Source organism: Xyrauchen texanus, chromosome 41 (assembly GCF_025860055.1).
Source record: "Xyrauchen texanus isolate HMW12.3.18 chromosome 41, RBS_HiC_50CHRs, whole genome shotgun sequence".
NCBI lineage: Eukaryota > Metazoa > Chordata > Actinopteri > Cypriniformes > Catostomidae > Xyrauchen > Xyrauchen texanus.
The window spans coordinates 15205083-15225382 of record NC_068316.1 but is presented as its reverse complement, the minus strand read 5'-3'; the positions used below and the strand labels follow the sequence as shown (position 1 = coordinate 15225382).

Sequence of the window (20300 nt, the reverse complement as noted above, 5' to 3'; positions counted from 1 at the left end):
GGGAGTTGAACACAGTTAGGGACGTTGGTGCCATCTGCATGAGTGGAGAGGACAGAGCTCAAGGTATAAATGCCATCTGCAGGCCTGGAAGGAGCATGGCATGGAAGGCTCAAGGAAAGCACCCCCTGCTGGTCTGGAGGGGAACAGCAACCCAACGAGGAGATCCTTTACACTTCCATTTTAAGTGGCTCACTGTAAAGGAGGGTTAAGTCAAAATACATTTTTGTGGTAATCAACATTATGCCATAAATTATAATGTAATTGTTTTAGAAAACAAAAAACAAATAAGGCACCCAAGGCTGTGATATATTGCAAACACAGTTATGACTCTATGGGTTGTAGGCAATCCAATGCAAGTGTATGTTTATTGTGTAGTTAAAAACAGTTTATGAAGAGGAATGTGAAGATCGGAAGATGTTATCTATCCAAACATAATATTTTTATCACAAATATATAAACATTATAATACATATCATTAATGTATGACATATATTAAAAAATCAAGTACTTTCCAAAACTAAACATATAACATGAGTCAGAAAAACATGCTGTGCTGTGTAAAACTGCAGACAATAATTCTGCAGGGCTTTAGAGAGTGAATTTGACCAAAAGGCTTGCTCTTGTAAAAAGGTAATTTCTCCATTATTAATGGTCCTTCTTGGTAACATTTTTCATTTTGTGGAAGACACAGTCAATTTAAATCCATATGCTAACTCTGAGATGAGCCATGGGAATCTTAAAAGGCTTGTTGTGTCACCCACATTTGTGCATTTTACAAGTCTGTCATTTGAAAGACAATGGCATGTGCATCAGGATCCAACTTTATATGCATGTAAACATGCATACCTTGAAATAAGTATACTTATGGCTCAGAGTTTAGAGCTTTTTTTTGCGCCAAATGTCCTTTCACATCAATACACATCTCATTCTCTGCAAGGGAGTAATCTTTTTTTAAAGTCCTGCAGACGATCGTTGGCTATTGCCTCCCGCAGTGTTCCGAAGAAGCCAAGGTTGTGTGCCATGTTGTGCAGCATGAGTAACACGCCACCAAACAGCTCATTAGTCACCAGTAAATGATGGACATATGCTCTCAAGTGCTTTTTACAGCAGTAACAGGCACATCCATCCACAAGTGGGCAAAAATCATCTTGATACCTGAAAGGTAAACACGTTGTTATGGAGTTACATTTTCATACATCAATGGGAGTAATGAATACTGTACAGTAGTGCTTGGTTTTTTTACTCAATTTTACTGGTCAACTAGTCAACTGGCTCAGTGATTGAGGCAATATTGTGGAAATGCACTCAGCAGCGAGCATGAATTACTGACATATTGCATTAATTTATCCTTGCCTCCCAGCAGAGGTGACTGAGATAGGGAGACAGGTGCATGGAAGCATTAGTAGCCCTCATCTGATAAGAGTAGAGAAAAATGCACATCTGTATGGGGGTAAAAGGGTATGTCCTTGTCTCGCTCCATACACACACCTTTTATCCTTAAGGTTTATTTCAAAAGGAGTCATATTTTCATCTCCATTTCCATTCAGCTTCTTGACAGCAGGTGCCTCTCCATTTGATTCCAACACTGTGTCATACACACACACACACACACAAATTAACATTCATCACAAAACATACCACATTACTTGTACATATCATGACCAGATCCCAATCAGTATCTAGTCCTTTTTTCACATCTAGTGTGCACATACCAAAGAGACATGTGTGTCAATCTAGTTTATCTTGGAGTAAAATACTCTATAGGCAATACATTGTGGCTTCCCTGTGGCTTATTCCAAAAATACTAGTTCAAAGACTGAAAGCCACTCTATAGACATTAGTGCATTATATCAGCCAGCCTGCTTTCTTGATATTGGCATCAAGTAGGTGGGTAAACTACTGCAGTTACAGTAGGGCGCTTACAATGGAAATGAATGTGGCCAGTCCATAAATGTTAATATACACACCGTTTAAAAAGTTTAGACTCAAGACGTAAACATTATACATGTTACCATGATTTTAATGTGCTAAAATCGTTTACAGGGTTTACAGCGTTGTGTCATTATAGCACAACTGTCATTATAGTAAAATTGGATTTAACTTTCAAGATAAGGTTAGTATTTAGTATCTATTTTATCACACTAAAATCAGGTTAACAGGTACATAGTTAAAATATTGTGGTTCTACTTTTGAAACAGCGAGTATTTTAACATTTATGGACTGACCACATTCTCTTCCATTCTGTGCCTCACTGTAACCACTATTTTTGCTTGACCCCAGAGCATTCCTTTAATATAGTCAACGACTCAAATAATTTAACGACTCAAATTTGCTTCTAATTACTTAGAAAAAGGGCAGAATCCTGTTTGGAAACAATCATTATTTTAGCAATTCCGTTTCTTGCCACTTGTGGTGCTGAAAATTTACACTTCATACCAAATGGAATGGAAATAATAATTGTTTTTAAAACAAGTTTCTCAAACACTCATCTTCCATTGGGCAGCAAAACAGAAAGCCACACCCAAACTCACACCATTGGTTGAGTCAATGTTGCAGTGGATGATCACACAAACAAAGCTATGTTTTGATAGTGCCACAGAGTCACAGTGTTTGCACTTTCTGGGGGAATTAACCTACAAATGGCATATTTATAGTTGTCTCTGCATATTGAGCTGGGCAGAAAATATTTTAAGCTTGCCAGAATGACTATGGGCAGCTGCAAACCTGTAGGGGGTGATGTACCTGCCATCTCAGGGTCAGGAAGTATGTTGTAGTTGAAGAAGAGCGCGCAGCCTCGCTCTGTCACCTGGAAGGGGAAGAAGCTCTCAAACAGATCGACTCCTGCTTCAGCACAGCTGATAACCTCATCAGGACAGCCCACCCCCAGCACCAGCCTGACACACGCACACACACACACACACACACACCAAACAATGTCAATGCACTGACATACTTCACAAATGGGAAAGTATGATAAAATACAATACAAGCACAAGATCATACAAAGGGGTCACCTCACATGGTCAATTTCTCATTATATGACCCCTTTAAATGATACAGCAGCATACAATTAACTTTTATGTTCATTTGTTAACCAGAGCAGTACAAATAAATGCTCTGTATGAATTGCTTAAGTGTGTTAATATAATGTTATAATGCAGTTAACACTTTATGCTAAAGCTATGGATCTTAGAGTGCATTGTTAAAATTGGCTTGGGAATATTATTTTTTCCAGTGTACCTCAGAAAAAGACAGATTACACTGAACCGTAGTGACAAATCAAAATTGTCACTCAACCATATACACAAGTGCAACAGTGGGTGAAAGTCTTTGGTGCAGTTCCAAGCAACATAGCAGTATAATAATTACAATACACATCTGATTTACACATCTTGTTACACAACACAATATACTGTATACACAGATTAAGAAGACTGCATACAATAAAAATACACTGTACTGAGAATCACTGGTGACTAAGAGTCACTGGTGAGCCTTCTTCACAATGGCCTCAGTGTTGACGGACCATGTGAGTTCCTCAACTATGTGGAAATGAGGAACTTGAAGCTGCTGACTCTCACCACCGGTGCTCCATTGATGATGTTCTCTGTCTTTTCTCCTGAAGTCCTCCACAAGCTCCTTGGTCTTGCTGACATCGAGGGAGATGTTGTGTTCCTGACGCCAGTGTGTCAGAGTGTGCACCTCCGCTCTGTAGACTGTTTCATCATTGTCAGTAATCAGACCTACCACCCTACCACAGGCATCCATAGTGCCTGTCTATATCTTATTCTCTCTGTGTGATTCTGAAACCTCCCAGTCCATCTGAGGAGGGGGATCAGAGAAATCAATCATTACAGTGCTAGGAACTCAGGTGAAGTTTGCTCCTGAAATCACTGTAACCCAGCACTCTTAGTTACCCAGAAGGAGGAGGTGGTTTCTATGACTCCCAAATGGATGGAGTGTTGCTATGGTTGCTGAAAATCTCAAGTACAATCAGAGAGTACAGCTACATTCCAATTCACAGGGTCCCTACACAGTGCTCACTACTCCCTACACAGTCAACATGGGATACCAATATGAGTTGACTTCACTTGACAAAATGTGTTCAATTGGAATGCAAGGAAATCGCCATAAAACAGTTGCACAGATTAGGAGTTTCAGACACGTGACATACTTGTGTTTTATATTATGTGTGTACAATAAAGATAAGCATGTTTATATAAAAATATACATTACATATTAAATTAAGATAATTTGTCAAACTCAAAACAACTAAGTTTAGTGATAAATGACTGTTGCAGTGTTTTATATGAAATTAAATTTGTAAACAGTTATGTGCTTTAGCCCACTACGCCACCACCACTCCATAACTCAATTTTACATTGATTCTATTGGACACCTCTAGATTGTATAGGCTTGGTCTTAAAAAGACACACCCACCTGCTGGCGACGCCAATCAGAAAATGGGGATACAACCCATGTTTTTGGTGGTGTGTTAAGATACATGTATTTTGGTTGAGGGTTCAGAGTTTTATGTGTGACGTACTCAAATTGGGCACTCAAATTTTTTTTTACATTTCATTTCAGTGTTTGGGGGAAGACTTTCAATTTATATCATTTGAGTCTACATTTTCTATTGTTTATTTAATTTGTTGAATGGAATCAATGAAATGTGTTAATAATAAGAATTTAAATGTGCAGAAGGTGCTGGGACAACAAAGACTTGCATTACCTGGAAGATTTTTCTAAAGATTAGTAGGCAGCCTTACTGCTCAGAACAAGGCATCGACTAACACAAAATACACAAACAGTCATTAATCATCGAGGAAATACACCATATTAAGAACCAAGGAGATGAAAACTTTAAAAAAGGAGAATTTGTGTAAATTATAATTAAAAAGTAAAATATTTTGTCTTGTGGAATATATGTAAATAATTCTCAAATAGATTTATAAAGGCAGAACCACATAAAAAAAAGGCTATTTTTAATGACCACTTATTTTCTAAATGATAAACATCTTGCAGTTCTCAACCGTCTTCACCTAAACATAACACATGACAGTGGCATTGTAACAGTCACATCTTGTTTGTTTTAAATGTATTTACATTTACATTTATTCATTTGGCAGACGCTTTTATCCAAAGCGACTTACAAAAGAAGAAAACATAAGTGAATCGTCTTAAGGAGACAGTGGTACGAAAGTGCCATATTACAAAGTTTCACTAACTCTTGGAAAAGATGCGTTTTAAGTCGTTTTTTGAAGACAGAGAGTGAATCTGCTTCACGGATGGAGTTGGGGAGGTCATTCCACCAACGTGGAATGATGTAGCTGAAAGTCAGAGAAAGTGTTTTGGTGCCTCTTTGTGTTGGTACAACAAGGCGATGCTCCTTAGCCGACCGCAGGCTTCTAGTCAGTGTGTAGCTCTGCAGAAATAATTTTAGGTATGCTGGAGCAGACCCAGGGACTGTTCTGTATGCCAGCAGCAGAGCCTTGAATTTGATACATGCATCAACCGGTAGCCAGTGGAGAGAGACAAAGAGTGGTGTAACATGTGCTAGTCAGGATCATTAAATACCAGACATGCTGCTGCTTTCTGGATCATTTGCAGAGGTCCTGACATTTGGCTTAAGTGGTCCTGACTGAAATTTGTATAGGAACCTTTGCTTTTCTTGGGGAAGCTCTGCAGTTGTTGCTTTGATCAACGGACTCCTCACATCCTGATCCATGGAGGGAGAATGAAATCCATCCAGGACAAATCCACCCACAGGACGCTTAGCAGTCTCTCGTGCCGATAGGAGTCTCTCGTCCATAATGTCTCCACCCTCCATAAATCACAGCCTGTTTTAACTCCTGTGGACATATAGTGAGATTGCAAATACAATCCCAGTTATGAACCCACTTATCACAGGCAACTATAACTACAACTATTTTTGTCAAATATCTAGACACATTGACAGTTTGTTTTCTTCATTTTAATTGTTTTTCAGCATAGTCATATTCATTGCTGTTTAATTGAATAGTATGCCAAGTTTGTCTGAACTGCTTAACATTGCAAAAACCTTTAACTTTTAAAGGATGAAAAAGTAAAGACCAAAACAAAAAATCAAGATCCATTTGATGCCATTAGTGATTTAATTCGAACTTAATTAAAACAATAAGCTGGCCAATCAAAAAAAATTTCAAACTGCTGTCACATTCACTGTTGTCTTTTGTTTGTGTACTATTATTTTGAAATTCTTGTTAAGTTCCTGTTTCCCAGTTATGTGATGTCCTGTTTTCCCTCCGTGTTCATGTGTGTTGCTTTCATTGGTTCATTGTTTGATTACTTTGTTATCAGTTCTAGTTTGTCATTGGTTTTAGTTCATTGCCTTGTTATCTTGTTTAGAGTTCTGTTTTTTCATTGGCTTATGTTTCCCCATGTCCATGTATTTAAGGCCTCATGTTTGCCATTGTCTCTTGTCTAGTATTGTTAGTTTGTGTAACAATGGTTTAGTGATGTTGTTAGTTTGTGTTACAGAGCCCTAGTCATGTACTGTTCATAGTCCAGCTTCAAGTTCCTGTTTCTAGTTTAGTCCATGTGTGTAGTTCATGTTCACGGTTTTCATAGGGTTTCTTGTATTGTCATCGTTTGGCAATAAATCTGCACTTGGGTCCTACACATCGTCTTCGTCATTGCCTTTGTCAGCTACATAGCGTTACAACTGCTAAGTGAATATAACTGTAAAATGCACCACTTCACTAATGGTAGAGAACACCTGACTCTGGCATAGGACAAGTCTGTCCTGCGGTCATTGACGGGTATTAAGTACTATAAAAATCAGTCGGTGTGTATTTGTATAGACATTTTTTTCTGGTGCAATAGCAGACACTCATCCAGATGTGCTAGAGTCCTGTCTACTGCTTTGTGGACTCTTGCGAGAGGCATTGGCCTGCCAAGTCTCTCCATCTGCCATGCTCTGATAGCAGTCAGGCTGACTAGCAGCCTGAATCTCCATGAAGCGAGCCGCAGTCAGCTCTATCCTTCCACCACTACTCCATACTGACACTGTCTTTTAAATCAGACACAAACTATTAAATCCCTCATAATCAGCAGTAAAAACACTGGCAGAGCTTTTCATTAACACAAAAGCTCGATCTTTAAGCCAAAATGCAGCAGTTTAACACTTGTGCTTCAATTTAAAAAAGTTACTCAGAGGTCCTTAGAAGACGAAAATAAATTTCCACTTTCAATTAGTTCAATTATGTTTAACCAACATCAGTCCTGATCATAACCACCAAATATTCATTCAGTGCTCTATAATACAGCAAACAGAAAATAGGAAAAAAGCATGTATGACTCTACATGAGAAAAATGGTGCCATTTGGTGGAAAATATAACAAATTAAAATTTTGATGCCTGGGCTCCGGAATGAAAGCATAATATCAAAGAATTCATAATTTTATGCTTTAATGGCACTGGGATCAGATATTGCAGTTTTAATGGGTTTCAATGGGGACATTTTATGTACACAGTGTATTATAAATGTATTATAGGAACTGAGGTTGAAATACACACCTTTGGCAAATATGTATGCCATTGGCATTAACACAACTAAAATGTTCGAAAAAAACGAAATAGACAAAAATGTCCCGAAGGTCGCACAAGGTTTAAACTCAATTAGATTTTATGAAAATTTCAATGGTAGTGATTTAATGAAATCTAATTTAATGAGAGTTTGTCTCAGTGACAAAAGAAGCCAAGAAAAATCATTTAATACAGTTTTTTTTTCACCTTGTTTGTGATGTGACCAGCAGGACTGGGGTTCGCAGAATCGTGCAGAGAGCAGAAAAGTACAGCATCATGAAGACCTGTGGAGAGAAACCATCTACTTCATATTAAAAGGATAGTTCCCCCAAAAATGAAAATTCTCTCATCATTTACTCACCCCTATGTGATACCAGATGTGTCTGTCTTTCTTCTGCTGAAAACAAAGATTTTTAGAAGAATCTCTCAGCTCTGTAGGTCCTCACAATGCAAGTAAATGGTGACCAGAACCTAAATCTAAAAAGCATATAAAGGCAGCATAAAAGTAATCCATGTCTCCAGTGGTTACAACCATCTCTTCAGAAGTGATATGATAGGTGTGGATGAGAAACGGATCAATATTTAAGTCCTTTTTTACTATAAATTCTCCTCCCTGCCCAGCAGTGGCGATATGCACAAAGAATGCAAATCACCAATAATAGAAAAGAAGAATTTAAAAGCAAACGTGAAAGGAGTTTATTCTAAAAATTTACTTAAAATATGATTCTCCTTCTCACCCACACTTATCACTTCTGAAGATATGGATTTACCACTGGAGTCTTATGGATTACTTTTATTCTGCCTTTATGTGCTTATTGGAGCTTAAAAATTCTGTCCACCATCACTTGCATTTTATGGACCTGCAGAGCTGAAATATTCATCTAAAAATATTTATTTTTGTTCAGCAGAAGAAAGTCATACATATCTGGGATGGCATGAGGGTGAGGAAATGATGAGAGAATTTTCCTTTTTGGGTGAACTTTTCCTTTAAGATAAGTCCACTCTGTGGCTTTTTCGTAACACCCCCAGAAAACAGTTTAAAAAAGCAATATAATCTGAAAATATTGCATCATAAAATGTTTTAGTTTAAAACATGCAAAAAAATCATAATAATAAATAAATACAAAAAAAAAATATATATATATATATATATAGAGAGAGAGAGAGAGAGAGAGAGAGAGAGAGAGAGAGAGAGAGAGAGAGAGAGAGAGAGAGAGAGAGAGAGAGAGAGAGAGATATTCCAGGCTTATTCATTTAATGTGCATGTGCATTCTAGAGTAAAAAAAAACTATCAAAAGTAATTGGCTGTTTAAATTTAAAGGTTTATTTCCATAGCCACCACATTTAGTGTTGCAATTTCTCATAAGTCGTCTTACTCCTTATAATATATTTTATTTTAATCACTTCAGTGTAATAGCTGATAAGGCATTGTTTGTTTCTATCGAAGCTTGGAGAAGCTAATCAAAACAACAGATGTCTTATCTTGAGATTGAAATTAATAAAAGACCTGATTACATTTAACAGTCAGTTTTGGGGTCAGCAGTTTAAATCTGCAATTTAAAATATATTAAAGAGTTTGATGCATCAGACAACATTAAAACTACAAAGAACTGTAAAATACACATCCATGTACATCTATATAGTAAATACTCAGCAGTGATGGAAAGTCTGAGTGCAGTCAAATTAAATCAGGCAGAACACTTGCTCATTTCGAGAACACTGCTTACTGTCAAAATAAACAACCAAGTGCTCGACTCATTATTCTGAAGATATAAAATTGCATTTATATGGAGATTAGAACAAACTGGGGCACTGATGAGTGTTGTTGATGGCAAAATTGTATATTTGCATAGCAAGTCCAAACTAATTTAACTTTAGTGCCCAAGTTTCCACTGTAGATAATGTGAACCTGCACACGTATGATTAGAACCTAAAGAAATCTAAACACCAGTGGTGAAACTAGACATATTAAGGTGACTGACAACATCGTGCACAACAAGTTTTATTTTTTTAATGAACCAAATGGGTAATTTGCAGTCAACCCAGGTCACACTTTGAAATGTCTCAACAGTTGTTCAACTTAATGTTGTGAATGCAATTACATTTCTTATTTCCTGTTGGATTGCTGAAGGCAAGGACCAAAACAGAATAAAAAAACATCTTTCCATTTGGGTTGCAAAATGAGAACTGAAAACTAATTTATGTATCTGTGATATGCACCCAAGCATGAATACAGAATTAGTTCTAAACAGTCACTTACTAGTCAATGAGAGGGAGAAAACGTACAAGCAAAGGAGAGAGAGAATTTTGAGTTTGAATGTTAGATTGCATTTTGGTATCCTCTGGAGGCCCAGCAACTTATTTTTGGCCTCTGTAGAGGACATTTCAGACCAGAAATGGCACAGTCATGATGCAACTTATCGAGGACCACCATGGCTTCTCACAGATGCCAAATTATTGGGGGTTTGGCCATTATAACCGATATCACAAAAGAAAAAATGTGTTTGAGTATGTATAGTGTATATTAATGTATATTATGTTATTATCATTGCCTTTGATTATAAAATTGGTTTTGCAAATAAACAAAACAAATTGGATGATGAATAAAAAACGGTTTATGCCAATAGTGTCTTGTCTTAATAACTTAACGTCTTAATAATGGAGTCCTGGTGTCCTCGGCAGATATCATACAATAAAATATTAATACAATTATTAATATAATGTTTCACTATGTGGCAAAATGTATGTGGACACCCCCTTCTAATTAATGAGTTTGTTTACTCCATTAATTCCAGTGAAGAAAAATCAGTGAATGTTCATCAGGCACATATGGTATCCACAAACTTTTGGCCACATAGTGTATACACCGATCAGCCACAACATTAAAGCCATCTGCCTAATATTGTGTAGGTCCCCCTCGTGCCACCAAAACAATGCCAACCCGCATCTCAGAATGCTATTCTTCTCACCACAAATGTTCAGAGCGGTTATCTGAGTTACTGTAGACTTTGTCAGTTCAAACCAATCTGGCCATTCTCTGTTCAACTCTCTCATCAACAAGGCATTTCCATCCACAGAACTGCCCCTCACTGGATGTTTTTTGTTTTTGGCACCATTCTGAGGAAATTCTAGAGACTGTTGTGTGTGAAAATCCCAGGAGATCAGCAGTTACAGAAATACTCAAACCAGCTCGTCTGTCACCAACCGTCTTTAAGCTGCACTTCAAAGATACCAAATGAGCATTATTTTTTCTGATTAACACTTTTTATTGATTAAATGAGCATTATTGAGACAGATATCAAGCAGATACTTGTCAAAAACAACAGCAAAATATCGCCCTCAACTGACAACTGTTATAAGCAACATGGCATAAAAATAGCTTGACGCTTCAGTAATTCGCTGCAACTACAATACTATGGGAATGTGCAAAATTATTGATAGGCAGAACACATCATTGACCACAGACACATTTCTATTTGCTTTTTACAGAGTCTAGAGCCATCACAGAGACCAGTTAGATATCTCACAACATTTATTTACATTTATGCATTTGGCAGATGCTTTTATCCAAAGCAACTCATAGTGCAATTATTACAAGGACAATCCCCCCGGATCAACCTGGAGTTAAGTGCCTTGCTCAAGGACACAATGGTGGTGGCTGTGGGGTTTGAACCAGCAACCTTCTGATTAACAGCCCTGTGCTTTAGCCACTACGCCACCACCACTCCATTATTTCATTAATATCTTTCAGGAAGTGTGACATTTTTTTGCATACCTTTCCATGAAAAAATATTTTAAAACACTTTTAAGTACCAATTTACATCCACTTCATTAAACATTAGTAAACAGGAAATCAATTTGCAATTTTCCAGTCCCTGAGTCCTGAAAGTCAAGACTGTAATGTAATGTATTTGATTTGAAAGAGTAACTGTAATATGATTACACAGATAATCCAGATTACATGTATTCCATCAGTACCCAACACTGCCTATTAAACAGAAACAAAACATTTTATAATATTAATTTATTAAATGTATTTAATTATTTATTGTAATAATTAAATGAAGTTATTTTTATATATTTTTTTTGTAAAATTATTAACACTTAATATTTTAACACAAATATAAGGCCTTTTTTATTTAATAAAAAAAGTATCTAGTAATTGTAATTTACGGCACATTCAGTTACTTTTTAAATGGTCTCTCAGTCTGGTTCAGTTGAATTCACAATCATGGGGAAGACTGCTGACCTGACAGTTGTGCAGAAAACCATCATTGACACCCTCCACAAGGAGGGAAAGCCTCAAAAGGTAATTGCAAAAGAAGTTGGATGTTCTCAAAGTGCTGTATCAAAGCACATTAATAGAAAGTTAAGTGGAAGGGAAAAGTGTGGAAGAAAAAGGTGCACAAGCAGCAGGGATGACCGTAGCTGGAGAGGATTGTCAGGAAAAGGCCATTCAAATGTGTGGGGGAGCTTCACAAGGAGTGGACTGAGGCTGGAGTTACTGCATCAAGAGCCACCACACACAGACGGGTCCTGGACATGGGCTTCAAATGTCAAACATCTTACCTGGGTTAAAGAAAAAAGAACTGGTCTGTTGCTCAGTGGTCCAAAGTCCTCTTTTCTGATGAGAGCAAATTTTGCATCTCATTTGGGAACCAAGGTCCCAGAGTCTGGAGGAAGAATGGAGAGGCACACAATCCAAGATGCTTGAAGTCCAGTGTGAAGTTTCCACAGTCTGTGTTGGTTTGGGGAGCCATGTCATCGGCTGGTGTTGGTCCACTGTGCTTTATTAAGTCCAGAGTCAACGCAGCCGTCTACCGGGACATTTTACAGCACTTCATGCTTCCTTCAGCAGACAAGCTTTATGGAGATGCTGACTTCATTTTCCAGCAGGACTTGGCACCTGCCCACACTGCCAAAAGTACCAAAACCTGGTTCAATGACCATGGTATTACTGTGCTTGATTGGCCAGCAAACTCGCCTGACCTGAACCCCATAGAGAATCTATGGGGCATTGCCAAGAGAAAGATGAGAGACATGAGACCAAACAATGCAGAAGAGCTGAAGGCCGCTATTGAAGCATCTTGGTCTTCCATAACACCTCAGCAGTGCCACAGGCTGATAGCATCCATGCCACGCCGCATTGAGGCAGTAATTAATGCAAAGGGGCCCAAACCAAGTACTGAGTACATGATTATACTTTTCAGAGGGCCGACATTTCTGTATTTAAAATCCTTTTTTTATTGATTTCATGTAATATTAAAATTTTCTGAGATTCTGAATTTGGGGTTTTCATAAGCTGTAAGCCATAATCATCAAAATTATATCAAATAAAGGCTTGAAATATCTTACTTTGCTTGTAATGAGTCTATATAATATATTAGTTTCACCTTTTAAGTTGAATTACTGAAATTAATGAACTTTTGCACGATATTCTAATTTTTCGAATTTCACCTGTAAAAAATAAATAAAAACAAATTTAGAACATGAAATAAGAATACAAAATAAATTAAATAAATTAAAAAAATTAAAATGATAAAAAAATTTATTAAAAAGAAAAAGAATACAGAAATAAAATGACTCAGTACAATCAGTAGATACATTACAGTACTCAGTGAATCATTTCGCAGCTAAACAGAAGTGTTTTCAGTCTAGACTTGAATGTGAGCATACCTGACCTTTTCCAGAAGCTAAAACCAAGGTCTGACTCCAAAATTACACCAAGATACCTGACTTGATTTTTGTATTTAGATCCCTGGAGTCAAGGTATGTGTTTATCATGGGAATTTCGCCTTTGTTGCCAAATAAAATGACCTTTGTCTTGTCGTTGTGAAACTGAAGTAAGTTTCGGCACATCTAACTGTTAATTTCATCAATGCACTGTCACAGAGTGTCTATGGGACTGTAGTCATTTGACGATAGGACTAGGTAAATCTGGGCGTCATCTGCATAGCTATGGTCATGGATGTCCACTCAGATTCATAGTTGCCAATGTTCACATCGTAACCACTCCCATCTAGATATGACCTGACCCAGCAGGCAATATCAAAACAGTTAAATTCAGAGGAAGTTGCTGACAAAAGTGTGGCAGGGTGGAGGGCGGGGCCGGGTCGTGATCCTACACACCCGGTCCCGTATTAGGCTAATTATGCCTCTGTGAGGTTTAAAGGTCGACTGCAGAGGGCTGTACGGGAGAGAGAGATCGTTAGCGGACATGTCTGTCATGTGTGTTTGTGTTGTCTTTTAAGTTTTCCATTAAACTATGATTTATATCGTCAAGCCGGTTCTCGCCTCCTCCTTTCCCATCCTTTAACTGTTTTACAAACAGTTATGTAAAATCATCAACAATGGCTGGAGAGTATTTTGGAGGACAATAAATAAATTATAAATAGAATGCGTGGAGCACCTTTTAGTACAATACTTCGATATTCAAAGGTCAAGTAATCATCAAGTTACACTTGCTTGCATTGAAAGACATCTTTAAATATTGCAGCTAATCGTCCAACTCTCCTAACAGCTCTACAGACACTTATAAATGTAAAGTTTGGAGGGGCTGATTCATTGAGGACTGTTGCACTGCAGCTGTTAGATAACCAAGTTTCATTTAGAAATATAAAATCCAGATTGTTTGTTGTGATGAGGTCATTGACTAAAAATGACTTAAGTGAGCGGATGTTTAAAAGTGCTAACTGAACAGTATCTGTTTTTGGCCCCACAGCAATCTCGGACTGACATTTAGTAGACAACGGATTAGATAGGCTTGCCAGACGTTTTGAGAAGGCCTTAGTCATTCTATCACATAACATAACAGATATCGGAAAAGCTACAGGCACAACGGGTTCCTGCTTGTTCTGTAAACATTTGTAAATGTTGCCTACACCGTAGCGGGGATACAAATCACTGAGAGGACAAATTACAAATGGTCTGCACTTATATAGTGCCTTTTTAACCTTAACAGTATTCAAAGCGCTTTACACTGTGTCTCATTCACCCATTCACATACACATTCACACACACATTCATACACCAGAGCTGCCATGCAAGGTGCTAGCCTGCCATTGGGAGCAACTTGGGGTTCAGTGTCTTGCCCAAGGACACTTCGGCATGTGGAGTCGTGTGGGCCAGGATTTGAACCACCACCCCTGCAATTATTGGCCCACCCGCTCTACCAACTGAGCCACAGCCGCCCCAATTACAAGGTCCATATATAGCTGAAAGCAACAAATACCGGGGCCAAGCACACCAGCATGTAAGGAGCGTATGATTGGACATCACTGATAATGATTTAATGAAGTGGTATCAAAAACACAAGGAGAATTGCTTAGATTACAATACAATTCATTATAACTTTTTACCAACAGGTGCTGCTATCACCAAATTTGTGCGGTCAGGGTTTGGTAACAATGGCACACAAAGTTCATGTCAATGTTGCAAAGCATTGCCGAGATACAGCCTCAAATGCTTTTTGGCATCTTGCAATTGAATTCATTGGTGCGCTTTTGGACATTTGTTGGGTCTATCGAAAAGCTTTTAAAAGCTTTTTGTCATGAGTGTTCCTAGATGTTACACAACACATTTTTATGCGAATCTGATAACAGACTAAAAGTAAGAAAAAGTAGGTTTTCAATTAAAATTGTACCAGCGGACAGGAAGTATGGTTGACCATTGCAAATTTGGAAGCACCATACAGAGCATAAACCAAGGAATCTAAAAAGGACAATAAACAAAAATAATCAAACATAAGCATCTTTAAACATTTTGTTCTAACTTTTGACAACAAAGTGGTGCTGGAACGAAACTTTACAGGTACCCTTGAGGCATAGTGCCTTTGATGCATACCGAGTTTCGTAACAATACGCCATTAAATTTGTTAAATGCACATTTTTTGGACAAAATTTCAAATGGCTCTCGCCCAATATGGCCGATATAGGAAAGTTGGGTATTATTTGACTGGTTATGCCCAAGCAATCTATAGAGACTAGTCTCATGATTTTAGGCCAAACTATTCAGACGTTATGGGCAAAAATAGCTACTTTTCATATTTCTTGACCAGTAGATGGCGCTGTCACATTAAATTAATACTGCTTAGTTCATTTAAAATGTTTGTCTGATCACCCAAGATTTGAACTCAGATAATAAACTGTGATTTCATTGCAAGACACTTTCCTTTTAACCACCTGAATATTTAAAGGTACAGTATGTAACCATTTTCATGTAATATTTGCCTTTTTTTTTTTTTGCCAATGTGTGAACGGCTTGTAACACAACTTAAAAAATTAGCCCTTAATTCCCAGACTTCCTAGGTTACTTATAAAAGCCTGTAGACTGATTTTCATGCGAAGGGAGCGGGACCGTTTTGCCGGAAAAATCCAAAGGAAGGTTTAAGCGTGCTCCAGAGAGCCTTGCCTCAGTAATCGCTTCTCTTCCGCTATTCAACAGCAGCAACAAACTGCAACACTAGGTAACGTTATCTTAGAGATGGAATCCAGCAAACATCCAGCTCCCAGCACAACACCGACTCCTACACAACTCAGAGTAAGCCAAAATAAAAAAGCATTTATCTACTGAATCCCGTCTGGCTAAGCGGGAACGTGATCGTGGTCGAGCGAAAACTAAAGTGAACATCGGCAGGGCATTTGATTTCTGGAGGGACTGTCGTTCTCCGACCCTGAATTGGCGTTTTTCTTATTGGACAGGTAAGCTAACATAACTGCAAAGCATGTGAAATATAGTACCATAAGGATTGATCTGTGTAATTTTAGCTAACTTGATCATGCCTGCTAATGCTGACAAATTGCAAGCTACCTTGCTTCATGCTTTATACTAAAAGTCAGGTATACAGGATAAATTTCAGCAATTATGCTGGTTTCTTGATTGTAGAACAATATATGACATACAAAACATACAATAGTGCAACATAACGGTGCAGTGCAACAGTAAACTGTCTGGTATATTTTGGTAGTATGTAGCTGTATGTGTGTATCAGTATGCTATTTTAGCTGATAAGTAGTTTTAGTTTAGTCTCAAAGTTTGTAGTAAAACAATCATTACTGTGTAAGTTTTATTAAGCTACCTCATCTGTCAGCATGATGTCGGTGAATCACATTCAGCGTCTTTGTATGTTACATCATTGTTTTGGCCGATGATTGCTCACATCCATATGGAATACGAGCACGAGCAACAGGTAGCTGGATGCAGTTCACTTAACACCACAAGTGTCATTAATAACAAGAGTTTCTGAATCTTATATCAGCATACTGAGCATCATTATAAAACTAGATAGTACTGCAGCCAGTATTGTTTGACTTTGTGTTTTACATTTACTGATATATATATATATATATATATATATATATATATACATACAGTACATATTCTTCTTTTCTACATTGCTATGTGGTTGCTATTCCGCAGTTTATTACTTCAGGTCAAGGGTTTCTATAAATCCCTAACCACGAGAATGAGCAATAATAATAGTGATGCTTGTCCACCTTTGATTCCAATGTTTGTCACAGATAAAATATATGCACTTTATACTGGAAGAACGAGCCAGGTGATTCTACAGGATTCGTATCCAGAAGAAGGTGTTCTTGGCATTGCTGGATTATGCCACTGAGGAGCGACTGACAGCCTGGGACAATGAGCAATGGGCAGAAGAGCACAATGCCAGGAAAACATAAGACCCTGTCTCCTACCTAGATTTCAAATTTGTGTCTTTGTGAATGTGACTGTTTTAGATCCATTAATCCATCCATTTTCTTTCCAAGAATTTGCTATCATGAACTTTTAAATGCTACTTTTCACTGTATGTTGGCTACATGCAATGTAGCTGTAGAGCAATGGTAATGGTACATAACTGTCAGATAAGAAGTTCAGTGGTTCTGGGGTGTATTCCAGAAAGCAGGTTATGTGACATACCCGGGTATGTTTAAGAGTAAGTAAAAGGATAACCTCAACTTTCGGTTCCAAAAACGGAGGTAACTTTCAAGGTATGTTAGTAGTCATAGCAACTCACTCTCTGAAATTAACCTGCTCCGGAGCAGGTTATGTTCCAGAGTTAGTTTGTTTCAGAGGGGTGACGGAGCATGGCGTGCCCTTTTGAAGACGATCCAGTGGATGTGGAAGCACAGATAATACGAAATCTTTTCCGCCGTGAGAGGGTAATACGACCACGTATCGATGTGTTTTCGTATCCAAATGAATATTTGCGGGAGTGTTACCGTTTTTCAAAAGAATCGTTAATTTATTTAACGAAGATTTTGAAACCATACATAGCAAACGTGACACATCGCGGATTAGCGCTTAACACGGAGCACATTTTGTGCATTGCCCTTCAGCTTTTTTGCGACGGGGAGTTTTTGTATACAGTAGGCGATGCAGAGCATGTGGGAAAGGCAACTGTGTGTAGGGCTGTTCGTACAGTATGCATTGCACTCAAACGGTTCCTTCACACTTTTGTGCAGTTCCCTGGCCATAAACCACCGAGGGTCATTAAAGAGGAATTCCACAGAGTGGCGGGTTTGTCCGTTCTATGATATTCTATGACAGACCATTTACTTAATCTATCCATACTGTATACACTCACAATCATTTTAAATGTTTCTAATTAAATAACTTTCAATTTCAGGGTTCCCAAATGTGATTGGGTGCATTGATGGAACCCACATTCCCATTAAAGCTCCTTCAGTCAATGAAGGAGACTATGTCAATAGGAAGTCAATCCATAGCATCAATGTGCAGGTGACAATAGATTTTTTGGGGTGCTAAATGTTTGGGTGTTTAAACCATTAAATCACCCTCATTACTGGTCCCCACTAACTAGGTAATATGTGATGCAACCCACCTCATCACTAATGTTGAAGCCAAATGGCCAGGGTCTGTACATGATGCCAGAATGTTTAGGGAGTCATCATTGTGCCACAAATTTCAACAGGGTATGTTTTGCTTTACACAATGTTTTTTTTTTTTAATGCTTTTTTATGCAATTATACACTTTAACTACCTTTATAGGACACTTCAATGGTTACTTGCTGGGGGACAGTGGGTACCCTTGTCTGCCCTATATGATGACACCCTACCCTGAACCTAAGCCTGGACCACATGCACAATTCAACCTGGCCCACAGCAGAACAAGGGGTCAAGGTGGAAATGACCATAGGCATCCTGAAGGCAAGGTTTCAGTGCCTGCGTGGGCTCAGGGTCAGCCCAGAAAGGTCATGTGACATCATAGCTGCTTGTGTTGTTCTTCACAACATTGCCACACTGAGAGGTGAGAGGGCTCCCCCTTCTCTTGATGAAGATGGCCAAGAGGAACCCCCAGTGAACCCAGTAGACGAAAGAGATGGCAGGGTAGTACGAGACATGATTTGCCAAAATCACTTTAATTAAAATCAGTTAACAGTCAAGTGTTGTTCATTGTTTCTTTATTCCCTGTAACAAATGACAGATTAATGTTCACATACTGTTTCCCACCTTAAGCTGGTGCTCCAGCAATTCAATTTCAAGTCTGGCCTTTTTTAGGTTAAGCCTTTTCTCCTCCATTTGAAGCTGTATAAGGTCCATCTCCATGGACCTTATACACAGACTAAATATTTAAATGAGGAAGGAGAACTGCAGAACATTTCTTACACTGCTAAGATTCTGTGTGGAGGTAGATGGACCCTCAGCTGTATTAAAATCTCCTGCCATATTCTGTAAAATGACAATGACAATTTATTTATTCTCATATGTAAAAAAGGGGGAATGCATTCTATGCATCATACCTCTATGGACCTCCCCACATTTTCTGTTTCTGTCACAGCAGAAGTGGTCTCTTCATCGTCATCCTACAGTGAAAATAAGGAAGGATGCTTGGTCTAGCTAGCAAACAGAAACCTAAAGACAATAATCACTTACAACTGTGACAGAGTGTGGTGTTGCAGGAGGATCCAATAATACAATGTGGCCATCAGCAACTGCAAGATAATTAAACCAATAAGATAATCATGCATATTCAATACTCAATGTATATTCTTAAACAAATACAACTAATAAAGAAGGACATTAGGAACATCTAAGAGTACTATTAATAAGATTACAGTATCCAGCATATGCAGTCAAAGCAGCATGCACACTGCACAAGTGAATCAATGACTGTAAAATGCATTCAAAATGCCTTTTTAAAATGGTGACTGTGTTGATGATTTTCTTTATTAAAATACTGACAAAAACAGTGAAAACATCAATAAATCATAAGTATTAATATGGTACACCTACATTTTACTAAGCCACTTGTCTTGGTAGCTGAGTCTGAAGAAACTGCCCCCTGGAATCCCATCGACCACAGGTCGCCCTTTGTTAAGGGACAGTGCCAGCTCCTCAGCTGGGGTGAGGGGAGGTGGAGGTGGACCCCCACCTGTTTTACGGGCCTCAGCCTTCTTTCTATTGGCTACATAGAAAACTAAATTACATTAAATACTAAATTACATGGCGTCAGTAACAAGTTTAGTAAGTTTAGAAAATATTACCTTGCTGGAGAATGTTTTTGTGTTTCATTTTGACTTGGCTCACACCTCTTCTGGCTCCAGAAGGATTACACCTTATAAGAAGAAGAAGCTAACATATAACTAGCCAATTATGTGCATTACTACTGTAATATTAAGAAATGTATGGAGGCCAACAAGTAAATAGGCTACTTGTCTATTTTTACATGCCCCAAAGAATTTTTGCCTAATGAAAGGGGAAAATAGCCC

The 20300-nt window shown here is 38.1% G+C and overlaps 1 pseudogene; it reads right to left on the bottom strand.

Moving 5' to 3' along the window:
• Nucleotides 1-923: 923 nt before the first annotated feature.
• Nucleotides 924-20103, bottom strand: LOC127634137 (queuine tRNA-ribosyltransferase accessory subunit 2-like; annotated as a pseudogene).
• Between the last annotated feature and the right edge of the window lie 197 nt (nt 20104-20300).